The sequence below is a fragment of the Saccopteryx bilineata genome, chromosome 3, assembly GCF_036850765.1.
Source record: "Saccopteryx bilineata isolate mSacBil1 chromosome 3, mSacBil1_pri_phased_curated, whole genome shotgun sequence".
Classification (NCBI taxonomy): domain Eukaryota; kingdom Metazoa; phylum Chordata; class Mammalia; order Chiroptera; family Emballonuridae; genus Saccopteryx; species Saccopteryx bilineata.
In genome coordinates, this window is record NC_089492.1 from 215,398,368 (window position 1) to 215,413,056 (window position 14,689).

Here is a 14,689-nt window from a genome sequence, read left to right on the forward strand (position 1 = left end):
GCGGAGCAGGCCACACGTGCAGCGGGCTCAGGGCTCCTCCAAGGGCCGGCCAGTGCAGGCCAGCTGAAACCACGGCCTTCTCTTTCCCGGAGGCCCAGCATCCAATTTACCCCCTCAGGACCATCGTCATTCTTGTGTTTCTTGGTTCAGAAGATAATTGCTCTCACTGGCTCAGTCACTGCTTTCCTAATAAACCATTAGACCTTCAATATAAAACATTTCCTCATGTACTGTTTTTTAATCCAGAGATATTAAGAGTGGTCCAGTGATTTCTGGCAGCTCACAGTATGATACTCCCGACTCAAGAATACTGGGCCCTTTACAAAATAGCCCTAACATGCCTGCCTTTCCCCACCGCCTACGACCTCCGCATCTGCATCCCCACTTCCATCCATCTCTCTACAGCTGAGACTGTGGGGTAATGCACCCCACCCCTCCCCGCATCTGCCATGCCTCTCACAGCTCTGGGCCTCAGCGTCTGTATTCCAACCACTGACAGCACCCAGCCCCATTTGTTTCTACCCAACGAAACCCACCATTCCTACCTAGGGCATCCTAGCTCCATTGCCTCCTCCTTGGTAAGGCATTTTCTTGCTCTACCAGGAGCTGTTTTAGTTATAACAACTTTACATGGGAGAACTCCATTCAGACTCTCATTGTAGTACTATCCCCACTGGATTGGATTATCAAACTGTCTCTCCCACCAGAGTAACAGACATGGGCTAGAGCAGTGGTCAACAAACCGCGGCTCCCAAGCCACGTGCGGCTCAATCAGGTTGAGGACGTTTTTAGCAAAGGCCAGCTTAGGAGTATCCTAATTAAGTTAATAACAATGTACCTACCTATATAGTTTAAGTTTAAAAAATATGGCTCTCAAAAGAAATTTCAATCATTGTACTGTTGATATTTGGCTCTGTTGACTAATGAGTTTGCCGACCACAGGGCCTGGACCGTTTCTCATTTACTATTCCTAGTGTCAGGCATGTGGTTAGGAGGTCAGTCAACGTTCAAGTGACTAGACATGACCAAGCATTTGTCTCTGAAGGTGGGCGGGTAACCTGCTGGACTGGATTTAGAGAGGAGGGGCAGGAGAAGCGGAATAAGGGAAGAATGGCAGGGACCCACAGTCACTGTGACTGCCTCATTGTTATTTGGGAAATATTTGTCTGGATTTTCCTACACCTCATCAAAGATGATTTCTCCAAAGTGAACATCCAATCACATTATTCCCATGCTTAGAAATCTCTAAAGACTTCCCACTGCCTTTAAGATAAGTTCCAAATGGTTTATTTTGGCTTAGGAGGTCCCTTCAGTACAGAGCTCTTGCTAGCTCTCCAGCTAGGGATACACTGGTGAGTAAACAGACGTGGGGCTTGCACGTGTGGACGTTCGGTTCTGTGGGAGAGATACTGATCAGGAACCATACAACTAAATGCCCAGCTGCACATCGGGAAGTGTTAGGCACAGTTTAAAGGGTTAGAGAAGAGTTTTGTGTGGAAGTTTCTTATGAGGTATACTCTAGAAAGCAGCCAAAAATTAAGCAGATGAAAGAGTCTAAAGACTATTCCAGGCTCTTTGACAGGAAAACAAACTACCGAGACAGCCATGCAGGTCTTAGAGACCACATTGAGGATTCTGGATTTCCGGGTACAAGCAATGGGGATTTGAGAAATGGTTTTATGCAAACTGATCAGATCTACATTTTGAAAATAGTATTGGAGAGGAACCAGAAGGAAAAAGGGGTGCCAGTGAGAGGTCTATTGGAGTCATCCAAGCAAGAGATCCTGGTGAGCAAGACCAGCATAGTGGCTGTGGAAAAGGAGAGAAATGTGTGCATTTAAGAACTATTTAACCAATAAAATCAGCAGGACTCAGTGGTGGATTAGACATTGAGAATGAAGGAAACAGAACAGGTTGAATGGTTAATTCATTTAGAGGACACCCCAGAGTTAGTAGGATGCACTGAATTTGAGATACCATCTATATTGAAGCAGAGATTCATTGAGCACCTGAGTCTAGAGCTCAAAGCAAATGAGTGGGCTAAAGGTACACATTTTGGGGACAAGCATTTAGATGGTGACTGGAACCTTGGAGAAGATAAGAGAATTGGGGGCCCTGGTCAGTTGGGTCAATGGTAGAACATTGGCCCGGCGTGTGGATGTCCCAGTTCGATTCCTGGTCAGGGCACACAGGAGAAGCGACCATCTGCTTCTTTCCCCCTCCCCCTCCTCCTTCTCCCTCACTTTCTCTCTCTCCTCCTATAGCAATGGCTTGATTTGTTCAGAGAGTTGGCCTTGGGTGCTGAGGATGGCTCCATGGCTTTTGCCTCAGACACTAAAATAATGGTTCCATTGCAGAGCAATGGAGCAGTGGCCCTAGATTGGCAGATCAATGCCCCCTAATAGGCTTGCCGGGTGGATCCCATTCAGGGCACATGCGGGAGTCTGTCTTCTGCCTCCCCTCCTCTCACTAAAAATTAAAAAAATAAAACAAATAAAAAAGAAATGGTCCTAGAACTAAGCTTGCAGTGGTTCAACATTTAGTGAAAGTTGAAAATATTCATGTTAACTTTTAATGGAAATGAAATTGCTCAGACTTTGGGGATTCCTGAAAGTATCAAACATCCAAAAGTCCTGGGTCTAGTACCTCTGCCTCCCTTCCAGCAGAATGTTTTGCTCATCATAGGAACTTCAAATTTTTGATGAAATAAACAAACTTCTGTCCTAGCTAAAGAAAAGGGAGTCACTAATAATGACACATGTAATCATTTATCAACACAGCACTGAATTTAAAAATGCTTATTAGTTAAAAGTGTTTTCCATTTGGGACTTAGGGATTCTGAATCTGTAAACAATCATGCCATGTACATACACACTCATGGACATGCATATTCATGTGTACATATATACACACACACATCTTCCTACCATTAATAGGCTATACACACACACACACATATGGGAAAAACTGCTTTACACCATAGCACTGTCAAACATTAATTATGCATTTTAATATCAAAGCTACATGGGTTGATGACGTCACGGAAATGGCGCCGTGAGCAGCGCGTCCGACAGATCTCCCCTAAATCACAACAAATTTATCAACTAAAAACAGAAAAATGTATCCTCGGAGCATTCCGGAGTTCCACACAAACTGAAAGCGAAAGGACTGTTATCACTTGAATCTGAGAGACGAGGGTGTGGAGGAAGCTACCGCAGCGACGTTCATTCAAGCCGCCAGGGAGTGCGCCTGTGGTGAGTCAGCCCACACTCGGGAGCCGCAAGCAGCCACCGGCATGCCCGGTCTGGTTGCAGAGCGAGCACTGCCCACACTTGGGAGCCGCAAGCAGCCACCGGCGTGCCCGGTCCGGTTGCAGAGTGAGCACCGCCCACACTCGGGAGCCGCGAGCAGCCGCGGGCACGCGCCCGGTCCCATTGCAGAGCGAGCACCGCTAACGTTCCCAGCGGCCCGCGCACTGCGAGTGAGAGTCTCCAGCCACTGGTGCCCGGAGCACCCCATTCGCGCGCGTGCCCTGGGCATTCCACACGCCCAGAGCGCCCTACTGGCCCGCACACCCAGGGTGCCCCATTATCCTGCGCCTGGTGCGATCCAGCCGCCAGCGGCAGGGCGAGCGGGAGAGGCACCAGGGAGGTCTTCTACTTGGGAGATTCTCTCCGTGGGCGGGGCACCTCACCCAGCCATTCAAGCTAACAATCAAGCGTTGGGGGAGGGGCGCGCGCAGGCAGCCTAAAATACCTTCGGGAGCACAGCTGCGACCCAATCACTGAAATTAGCTTAACACATGAAATCTGCGCACCCTCGGTTCTAATTGATAAGATCTCTCTCAGTTCAGCGACCCAAGACAAGAGGCGTGATATTTTTTAGTGCCTCTCGCTAAAGGGGCGGGGGCAACTTCTGATTGATAGAGCCTCCATATTCAGGGATAAATGCTAACAAGAGGGACTTGGCAGATAATAAGATCTATACTACACTAGTCGCAAGCAGAGACTAGTGCCTCTTCTTCCCAGCCAAAACAGGCTACAAAGTGTGGAAAGCCTGGGTTGAGAGGTCCAACTGAATGCTAGGCGCTGAACAGTCACCTTGACAACAATTAACTCCCACCCCCGCCTGATTACACTGGAGGCCCTGACTGCCAGAGCCTTTCCCAAAGCCTTGCACTGAGTGGGGATAGAGTGGGGATTTCCCAGCTCTTTGAGCCTCTTACTCCCCAGGCAGAAGCAGTTGCAGCCTTATAGCTGGATCACCAGGCTGCTAATTCAGGAAGGGGGGACTAGGAGAGAGAATCCAGGAAAGCAAACTCTCTCATCGTTGGACCCTGCAAACGCCAACAAGCCTTGACTACCAGCAAGACTAAAGCCAATTATATGACATTGCCATAGAATCCCATCAACTGCAAATCCCTACCTAAGTGTGACACAGGGGCAGAGCCTGGGGTACAGAGTCACTGACCAGGAAGAGGGAGAGAAAAGAAAAAGGAAGAAGTTAACCTCTCAAAATCAAGAAAAATCCACAGACTTTACAACTTGTCCCACTAATTTTTTTTGTTGTTGTTGTTTGTTTCTTCTATCTTATTGCCTTTATTTCCTCCACCTCGGTCCTTCTATTCTCTGCCCATCTTATGCTTCCCTTTTCTTGAACTACACTACCCATAAGTGTTACATTTTATTTCTCTTCTTCATCCTCACCCTCCTTTAAGGTTATACTCCAAAACACTTAACTCTCACTCTCTCCTCTTTTGTTTTTTTTTTTGATTTGCTTTATTTTGTTTTTTTCTCTTCCTTTTTTATTTCTTCCTTCGTTTTTCTCTTTTTCTTATTTTTTCCTTTCTATTCGTTTTTTCTTTTCTCGTTTTACTTTCCTCCCATTTAATCCTCAATCACGAACAAATTAGTTAATTTGGGACTCAAGGCTTTTTTTGGCTTTATTTTTCTTTTTTGCTTTTGTTTTTGTTTTTTTCTTGTTTGTTTATTTTTGTGGCATTTTGGGTCCTCCCAACCCAAGGTCTCCATTGTATTTAGTCTTCGCTCCACTTAATACAACAGATTTTTACTTATTATTTTTATTTTTTTCTTCTTTATTATTCTTTTTTTGGTCTTCTTATCCCTCTCATTATATCTCTTAGTTGACCATCACTTACAAGCAAATCATCTTATGCTTGTCTAAAATTTTCTTCCTTTTTTTTTTTTTTTTTTGCATTTAGTAGGTCCCTACTCCCTTTTTTTGCCACTTGAACTCTTCACCCCAAATCAGGCCCTCCATTATAGGCATGATATTTCCCTGAGGAGGGGAGAGGAGGGAAAGAGAAGAAAGAAAAAAAGGGGGAAATAATAAATTATTACTGTTTTTTTTTGTGTGTGTGTGTGGGGTGTTTTACCCTTTTTTTTTTTTTTTTTTACTTTTTACTCTTTATTAATTCTAATTAGTGCTATCAACAAGACCACCCTCAGATGCCAATAAGAAAGAGGAAATCGAATATTATGGATACAAAAGAAAGAGAGGTAACACAAATAGATGTGGAAAAATCTATGGAGAAAAGACTTAACATATTGGAAGCCTTGGAGCTAAATGACAGAGAATTTAAAATAGAAATCTTAAAAATACTCAGAGATATACAAGAAAACACAGAAAGGCAATATAGGGAGATCAGAAAACAACTCAATGAACACAAAGAATATATTACCAAGAAAATTGAAACTATTAAAACAAATCAAACAGAAATGAAAAACTCAATTCACGAGCTGAAAAACGAGGTAACAAGCTTAGCTAACAGAACAGCCCAGATTGAGGATACGATTAGTGAAATAGAAGACAACTTGAGGCACAACAGAGAGAAGAAGAAAGAGACTCAAAAATAATAAAAAACGAGAAAGCCCTACAGGAATTGTCTGACTCCATCAGAAAGAATAACATAAGAATAATAGGTATATCAGAGGGAGAAGAGAAAGAAAATGGAATGGAGAATATACTCAAACAAATAATAGATGAGAACTTCCCAAGCCTGTGGAAAGAACTAAAGCCTCAAATTCAAGAAGCAAACAGAACACCGAGTTTTCTTAACCCCAACAAACCCACTCCAAGGCACATCATAATAAAGATGACACAAACCAATGACAAAGAAAAAATTCTCAAGGCAGCCAGGGAAAAGAAGAGTACAACATATAAAGGAAGGCCTATTAGATTATCATCAGATTTCTCAGCAGAAACTCTACAAGCTAGAAGAGAGTGGACCCCAATATTTAAAGCCCTGAAAGAGAGGAACTTTCAGCCAAGAATACTATACACATCAAAGCTATCCTTCAAGTATGAAGGAGATATAAAAACATTCACAAATACAGAAAAGATGAGAGAATTTATCAACAGAAAGCCCCCACTCCAGGAAATACTAAGGGGAGTTTTCCAACCAGATTCAAAGAACAAAAGAAAACAACACCACAAGTAACAGCTCCACCAAGAACACAATAAAACCAAACTTAAACTGTTACAACAAAGGAAAAAAAGGGGGGAGAGGATGGAGATTAACAGTAGCAAAGGACGATGAAGTGCAGAAATACTTATAAGATAGGGTACTACAATGAATATGGTAGGTACCCTTTTCATTACTTAATGGTAACCACCCTTGAAAAAACCACCACAAAAACACTTGACTTAAAAAAGGTAGCAACAGAGGAAAGAAGTATGGAACACAAACAAACAAAAACAAATGATAGAAAAACAAAAGAGAAGAATCAAACTAGATACAAAACTAACAGAAAGCAATTTATAAAATGGCAGTAGGAAACCCACAAGTGTCAATAATTACACTAAATGTAAATGGATTAAACTTACCAATAAAAAGACACAGAGTAGCAGAATGGATTAAAAAAGAAAATCCAACTATATGCTGCCTACAAGAAACACATCTAAGCAACAAGGATAAAAACAAATTCAAAGTGAAAGGCTGGAAAACAATACTCCAAGCAAACAACACCCAAAAAAAAGCAGGCGTAGCAATACTCATATCTAATAAAGCTGACTACAAGACAGAAAAAGTACTCAGAGACAAAAATGGTCATTTCATAATAATTGAGGGGAAGTTGAATCAAGAAGACATAACAATCCTTAATATATATGCACCAAACCAAGGAGCACCAAAATATATAAGACAGCTACTTATTGACCTTAAAACAAAAACTAACAAAAATACAATCATACTTGGAGACCTCAATACACCGCTGACGGCTCTAGATCGGTCATCCAAACAGAGAATCAATAAAGATATAGTGGCCTTAAACGAAATACTAGAACACCTGGATATGATAGACATCTACAGGACACTTCATCCCAAAGCGACAGAGTATACATTTTTCTTTAGTGTACATGGAACATTCTCAAGAATTGACCATATGTTGGGCCACAAAGACAATATCAGCAAATTTAGAAAAATTGAAATTGTACCAAGCATATTTTCTGATCATAAAGCCTTGAAACTAGAATTCAACTGCAAAAAAGAGGGGGAAAAACCCACAAAAATGTGGAAACTAAACAACATACTTCTAAAAAATGAATGGGTCAAAGAAGAAATAAGCGCAGAGATCAAAAGATATATACAGACAAATGAAAATGAAAATACGACATATCAGAATCTCTGGGATGCAGCAAAAGCAGTAATAAGAGGAAAGTTCATACCACTTCAGGCCTATATGCACAAACAAGAGAGAGCCGAAGTAAACCACTTAACTTCACACCTTAAGGAACTAGAAAAAGAAGAACAAAGACAACCCAAAACCAGCTGAAGAAAGGAGATAATAAAAATCAGAGCAGAAATAAATGAAATAGAGAACAGAAAAACTATAGAAAAAATCAATAAAACAAGGAGCTGGTTCTTTGAAAAGATCAACAAAATTGACAAACCCTTGGCAAGACTAACCAAGGAAAAAAGACACAGGACTCAAAGAAATAAAATCCAAAATGAAAGAGGAGAGATCACCACAGACATCATAGATATACAAAGAATTATTGTAGAATACTATGAAAAATTATATGCCACCAAATACAACAATCTAGAAGAAATGGATAAATTCCTAGAACAATACAACCTTCCTAGACTGAGTCATGAAGAAGCAGAAAGCCTAAACAGACCAATCAGCAGGGAGGAAATAGAAAAAACTATTAAAAACCTCCCCAAAAATAAAAGTCCAGGCCCAGACGGTTATACTAGTGAATTCTATCAAACATTCAAAGAAGACTTGGTTCCTATTCTACTCAAAGTCTTCCAAAAAATTGAAGAAGAAGCAATACTTCCAAACACATTTTATGAGGCCAACATAACCCTCATAACAAAACCTGGCAAGGATGGCACAAAGAAAGAAAACTACAGACCAATATCTCTAATGAATACAGATGCTAAAATACTAAACAAAATACTGGCAAACCGAATACAACAACATATTAAAAAAATAATACATCATGATCAAGTGGGATTCATCCCAGAATCTCAAGGATGGTTCAACATACGCAAAACGGTTAACGTAATACACCATATCAACAAAACAAAGAACAAAAACCACATGATCTTATCAATAGATGCAGAAAAGGCTTTTGATAAAATACAACAAAATTTTATGTTTAAGACTCTCAACAAAATGGGTATAGAAGGAAAATATCTCAACATGATAAAGGCCATATATGATAAACCATCAGCCAACATCCTATTAAACGGCATAAAACTGAGGACTTTCTACCTTAAATCAGGAACAAGACAGGGTTGTCCACTCTCTCCACTCTTATTCAACGTGGTGCTAGAAGTTCTGGCCAGAGCAATCAGACAAGACAAAGAAATAAAAGGCATCCATATCGGAAAAGAAGAAGTAAAGCTATCACTTTTTGCTGATGATATGATCCTATACATCGAAAACCCGAAGGACTCCACAAAAAGATTATTAGAAACAATAAACCAATACAGTAAGGTCGCAGGATACAAAATTAACATACAAAAGTCCATAGCCTTTCTATATGCCAACAATGAAATATTAGAAAACGAACTCAAAAAAATAATCCCCTTCACGATTGCAACAAAAAAAATAAAATACCTAGGAATAAACATAACAAAGAATGTAAAGGACCTATATAATGAAAATTACAAAGCATTGTTAAGGGAAATCGAAAAAGATACAATGAGATGGAAAAATATTCCTTGTTCTTGGATAGGAAGAATAAATATAATCAAAATGGCCATATTACCTAAAGCAATATACAAATTTAATGCAATTCCCATAAAAATCCCTATGAGATTTTTTTAAAGAAATAGAACAAAAAATCATCAGATTTATATGGAACTATAAAAAACCCCGAATAGCCAAAACAATCCTAAGGAAAAAGAATGAAGCTGGGGGCATTACAATACCTGACTTTAAACTATATTATAGGGCCACGATAATCAAAACAGCATGGTTTTGGCAGAAAAATAGACACTCAGACCAATGGAACAGAATAGAAAGCCCAGAAATAAAACCACATATATATGGTCAAATAATCTTTGATAAAGGGGCCAACAACATACAATGGAGAAAAGAAAGCCTCTTCAACAAATGGTGTTGGGAAAACTGGAAAGCCACATGCAAAAGAATGAAACTCGACTACAGCCTGTCCCCGTGTACTAAAATTAATTCAAAATGGATCAAAGACCTAAATATAAGACCTGAAACAATAAAGTACATAGAAGAAGACATAGGTACTAAAATCATGGACCTGGGTTTTAAAGAACATTTTATGAACTTGACTCCAATGACAAGAGAAGTGAAGGCAAAGATAAATGAATGGGACTACATCAGAATTAAAAGTTTTTGCTCAGCAAGAGAAACTGATATAAAAATAAACAGACAGCCAACTAAATGGGAAATGATATTTTCAAACAACAGCTCAGATAAGGGCCTAATATCCAAAATTTACAAAGAACTCATAAAACTCAACAACAAACAAACAAACAATCCAATAAAAAAATGGGAAGAGGACATGAACAGACACTTCTCCCAGGAAGAGATACAAATGGCCAACAGATATATGAAAAGATGCTCAGCTTCATTAGTTATTAGAGAAATGCAAATCAAAACTACAATGAGATACCACCTCACCCCTGTTAGATTAGCTATTATCAACAAGACGGGTAATAGCAAATGTTGGAGAGGCTGTGGAGAAAAAGGAACCCTCATTCACTGTTGGTGGGACTGTAAAGTAGTACAACCATTATGGAGGAAAGTATGGTGGTTCCTCAAAAAACTGCAAATAGAACTACCTTATGACCCAGCAATCCCTCTACTGGGTATATACCCCAAAACCTCAGAAACATTGATACGTGAAGACACATGTAGCCCCATGTTCATTGCAGCACTGTTCACAGTGGCCAAGACATGGAAACAACCAAAAAGCCCTTCAATAGAAGACTGGATAAAGAAGATGTGGCACATATACACTATGGAATACTACTCAGCCATAAGAAATGATGACATCAGATCATTTACAGCCAAATGGTGGGATCTTGATAACATTATAAGGAGTGAAATAAGTAAATCAGAAAAAAGCAAGAACTACATGATTCCATACATTGGTGGAACATAAAAACGAGACTAAGAGACATGGACAAGAGTGTGGTGGTTACCAGGGGTGGGGGGAGGGAGGTAATGCGAGGGAGGGAGGGAGAGAGTTAGGGGGAGGGGGAGGGGCACAGAGAACTAGATAGAGGGTGGCGGAGGACAATCTGACTTTGGGCGAGAGGTACGCAACATAATTTAATGACAAAATAACCTAGACATGTTTTCTTTGAATATATGTACCCTGATTTATTAATGTCATCCCATTACCATTAATAAAAATTTATTTAAAAAAAAAAAAAGCTACATGGGTTGAAAAAAAATTATCCATGTGCTGGGATTTTCTACCATTCCACTGACATAAGCAACATGAGTTGATACTGGGAACTCTCTTTAAGATACCATTTTCCTTCTCTCTCTTGCTTAAAGTGGGCTTGAAGAATGTTTGGAAAGGACCTCGTTGTTCCAACAAACCTTTTAAGTTTTTTAATCAGCTCACTTCTAGTAGTGAGCATGGAGTCCCATTGCGTACACTTTTAAGTGCCCCAGAAAACATCTGAATTCACCTTTCCTGTGGATGGCTTCAATTAGCTGCCTCTCTTCTTAAAGAATAGTTATCTAATTGTAATAACAAAGTATGCTATGTTCTAATTTTAGGGTAGGAAGCTTTTCTGATTCTATTCTGCTGGGATATGACATCATCCTATCCATAATTCCGAAGTATTCTTGAGCACTAGCCACGCAGAGAGTAAGAACTTTGCACAACTGCTGGCAATGTACCATGAAGAGTGGGAACAATGGGGAACTGGCTGCTCTCTCATTCTTAGGGTGCGGGGGTCCATGCAGAAGACACAAGGGGAAGGAACCAGCCAATGCATTTAATACGTGACCACCGAAGTTTAAGCCTGTTAGCTCTCACCACCCCTCAAAAATAACTTAGAAGAAGAATCATATTGTTAGACTGCTCATGTCCTGAGAGGATAAATCTGTCTATCTTCAACTCTGTAGCTCTCTAGCCCTTGGCACAAGTCTGATGGCACACTGTCGACACACAGCAAAGTCCTGTTACTACAATACGTGCTTCATTTATTATCAACCTCCCAGCTACTTGTGAACTGGCTGATGTATCCTGTTTTTAAAAAACTAAGGCCCAGAATGGTTAAAACACCCAAAATCACATAGTAGATAAAGCCAATATTAGATTCCTTATATGCTTGCCTCCAAATCTATGCTTTTTCCACTCTACTTACCCACTGATACAACAAATATTTACTAAAAGCCTACCGTGGTCTCAGTATTGTGCGAGAAGCAGGGTTAAGGATAGGAATGTGTAGGCAGGCCCTGCCTTCAAGAAGCTGGCAATGTGATGAGGGGAAGCAGACAGTGAACAGTGAGCCCTGAGTCATACTAGCACTGAGGGGTGAACAAGTGCTACTGAGGACACAGCTCTGGAGGGCCCAGAGAGTCCTGCTGCCTAGGACACTTGAAGATTTTCAACAGCAATTTTGAGAGGCATCTATTACTCCAAACACACACTAAATTAGCTCTGAGAGAGGATAGCTCTCAGAGGCAGATACGTGCAGGCACAGTGTCACTTCTAGGTGGTTTATGTTAAGGCATGGTGGATGATGTCACTGGGCCCTTCCAGTGGTTTCAACAAGTTTTTTTAGGAGAAAACTGGAGAAGATCCGAGGCAGTGTGATGGCAGGGGTTGGGAGGCCAGAGTGCCAGGGCCAGTGACATATGTGAGATATTTCAGAGGACAGATTTAAGCGTCACTTTTCCCCAACGGGAAAGACATACTTCTCCAGAAGGACTATTGTTTGTGGCCAAACTGAGACACTTTATTCCCTTTTAAATGGACCATTCTCTCCAAATCTTTTCTTGTAACTTGTGCACGTCAAATTCAGAAGGAATTTAAATGGTGCCATTTAAAACACCTCCCAGATGGTGTTTCCCATCGTGGCTGCTAATATCGCACTGATGAAATGAGATGGCAGATATAAAAGTTCCATTATCATTTAATATTTATTATTCACTATTATCATAGCAAAATGTTTCTTAGAATACAATGTATAAAGACGATCAGTTCATGAATATTTGCCCAAGTTTGGAATTTTAAAAATACACATATGCATTTTACCTTATTATAAAAAATTAGCAAGAAGTGGCCCTGGCCGGTTGGCTCAGCGGTAGAGCGTCGGCCTGGCGTGCGGGGGGCCTGGGTTCCATTCCCGGCCAGGGCACATAGGAGAAGTGCCCATTTGCTTCTCCACCCCCCCTCCTTCCTCTCTGTCTCTCTCTTCCCCTCCTGCAGCCAAGGTTCCACTGGAGCAAAGATGGCCCGGGCGCTGGGGATGGCTCCTTGGCCTCTGCCCCAGGCGCTAGAGTGGCTCTGGTTGCCGCAGAGCGACGCCCCCTGGTAGGCAGAGCTTTGCCCCTGGTGGGCGTGCCGGGTGGATCCCGGTCAGGTGCATGCGGGAGTCTGTCTGACTGTCGTTTCCAGCTTCAGAAAAATACAAAAAAATACACACACAAAAAAAAAAATTAGCAAGAAGTGAGGGCAGAATTAATCTACAATCCCATCACTTTATCAGATCAGTGTTTCCATTTAACCCAGTCACCTTTTGGTCCCAGTGCATATGGTTAGATACATCATAGATTGATAAAAACTATATCATGTGTGAATAATTCACACTGGGAAATGATTACCCCTTAATTAAACAATCACCTCACTCCTAAAAAGAACTAGAGAGACATCATCATGGGAACAGAAATGCAATAAATAACAAATTTGGCAGATACATGCAGATGGGGACCTTATAATGAGCGTTTTCATGTTGGCACATTATACTGTAATTTTAAGTGCTGGCAGTAATAGTCTCCATTTTCCCTTTATACATTAGTGAAGGCATGTGGAAAACAGTTGAAACTCTTTCTCTAAATCTAGTATGTCTATATTTTATGGTACTTACAGTATTATGGATTCTGAGGTTGATCAGATGAAGAGGAAATTCTGGATAAATACAATCCATATGCGATTCAAAATCCCATTATATGCAATAATTGCATTTCTGCTTCAAAGTTCAGAAGTTACTTTAGACACTGGTTAATATATTATGGTGATATAGTTATCACACTACTCTGCTTATAAAGCTAATTCACAATATTACTTAAGTTTCCATTCAGAAATGCACTCTAACTTTGTACCGCCTTGATCTTTAAAACTGACTTTCAAAATTAAATTAAGCTACTCTTTGCCCCTGTCTCAAAACAGCCTTTGGCTAAAAGCAATATAATTCTGATTATAATAAATTAATATTGATCTTTTTGCCTATGACATATCTTAGAACCAAGCAACTAAATGACTTTAGTTTATCTCCATTCCTTTCTCCCTCTCTCGTCATCCTAACAGGCAGGGATATGGCTACAAGGCAGGCAGGTCCCAAAAGAGAAAGATGATTCAAAGGTTCTTGTCAGGCCATTTTTCATTTTTTAATATTCATATAAATAAATGTTGACTGCCTTTAGCTGCAGTATGCCAAAGCAATGGAAGCATGGAAAAAGCAAATTATTTTTCAAGCCTTCTGTATATTCCAATTTTTTTTGTTTGTCATTCAGGGATTTGATTCAAACAAACTTTCTAGACTTATTTCCCATTCCAGGTATGTACTGAAACCCAGCCGAGCAAAATCCTGGACTTTCCCATGGCCACAGCTTTGGTGACGCCACTCAAAACCCTGTCTGGCCAACTTCCAGGGATTAGCAACTTACTTGTTTTTAAAAGGTACTGGTTCAATGTTCCCTTCTGAGTATCCCCAGTCCATCTTTTCTTTCAATCATTAATTACTTTTTAACCTGCCTATTATGAGCCAAGCACGTGATGAGTCTCAGAAACTCAGAGTTTAGCGAAGAGGAAAACCTCAAGTCAGCTGCACGATAAAGAGGGCCATGTGTGTTCCCTGCCGTATTCCAAACGGTGGTTACAGAACAGGAGGACGAGGAGGAGGATAGAGAAGTAAAAGTCATCAGGGCGTGTGAGTCAGGCCCGGCTGGGTGTGCATGAGAAGCTCTGGAGGCCTGAGTCAGCAGCAACACTAGGG

At 40.7% G+C, this 14,689-nt stretch overlaps 1 protein-coding gene across 3 annotated transcripts in view; it reads right to left on the reverse strand.

Annotated features, from left to right (window-relative positions):
* SAMD13 (sterile alpha motif domain containing 13) overlaps nt 1-14,689 on the reverse strand; it is a 101,378-nt gene that overhangs the window by 66,766 nt on the left and 19,923 nt on the right. The window lies entirely within an intron of this gene.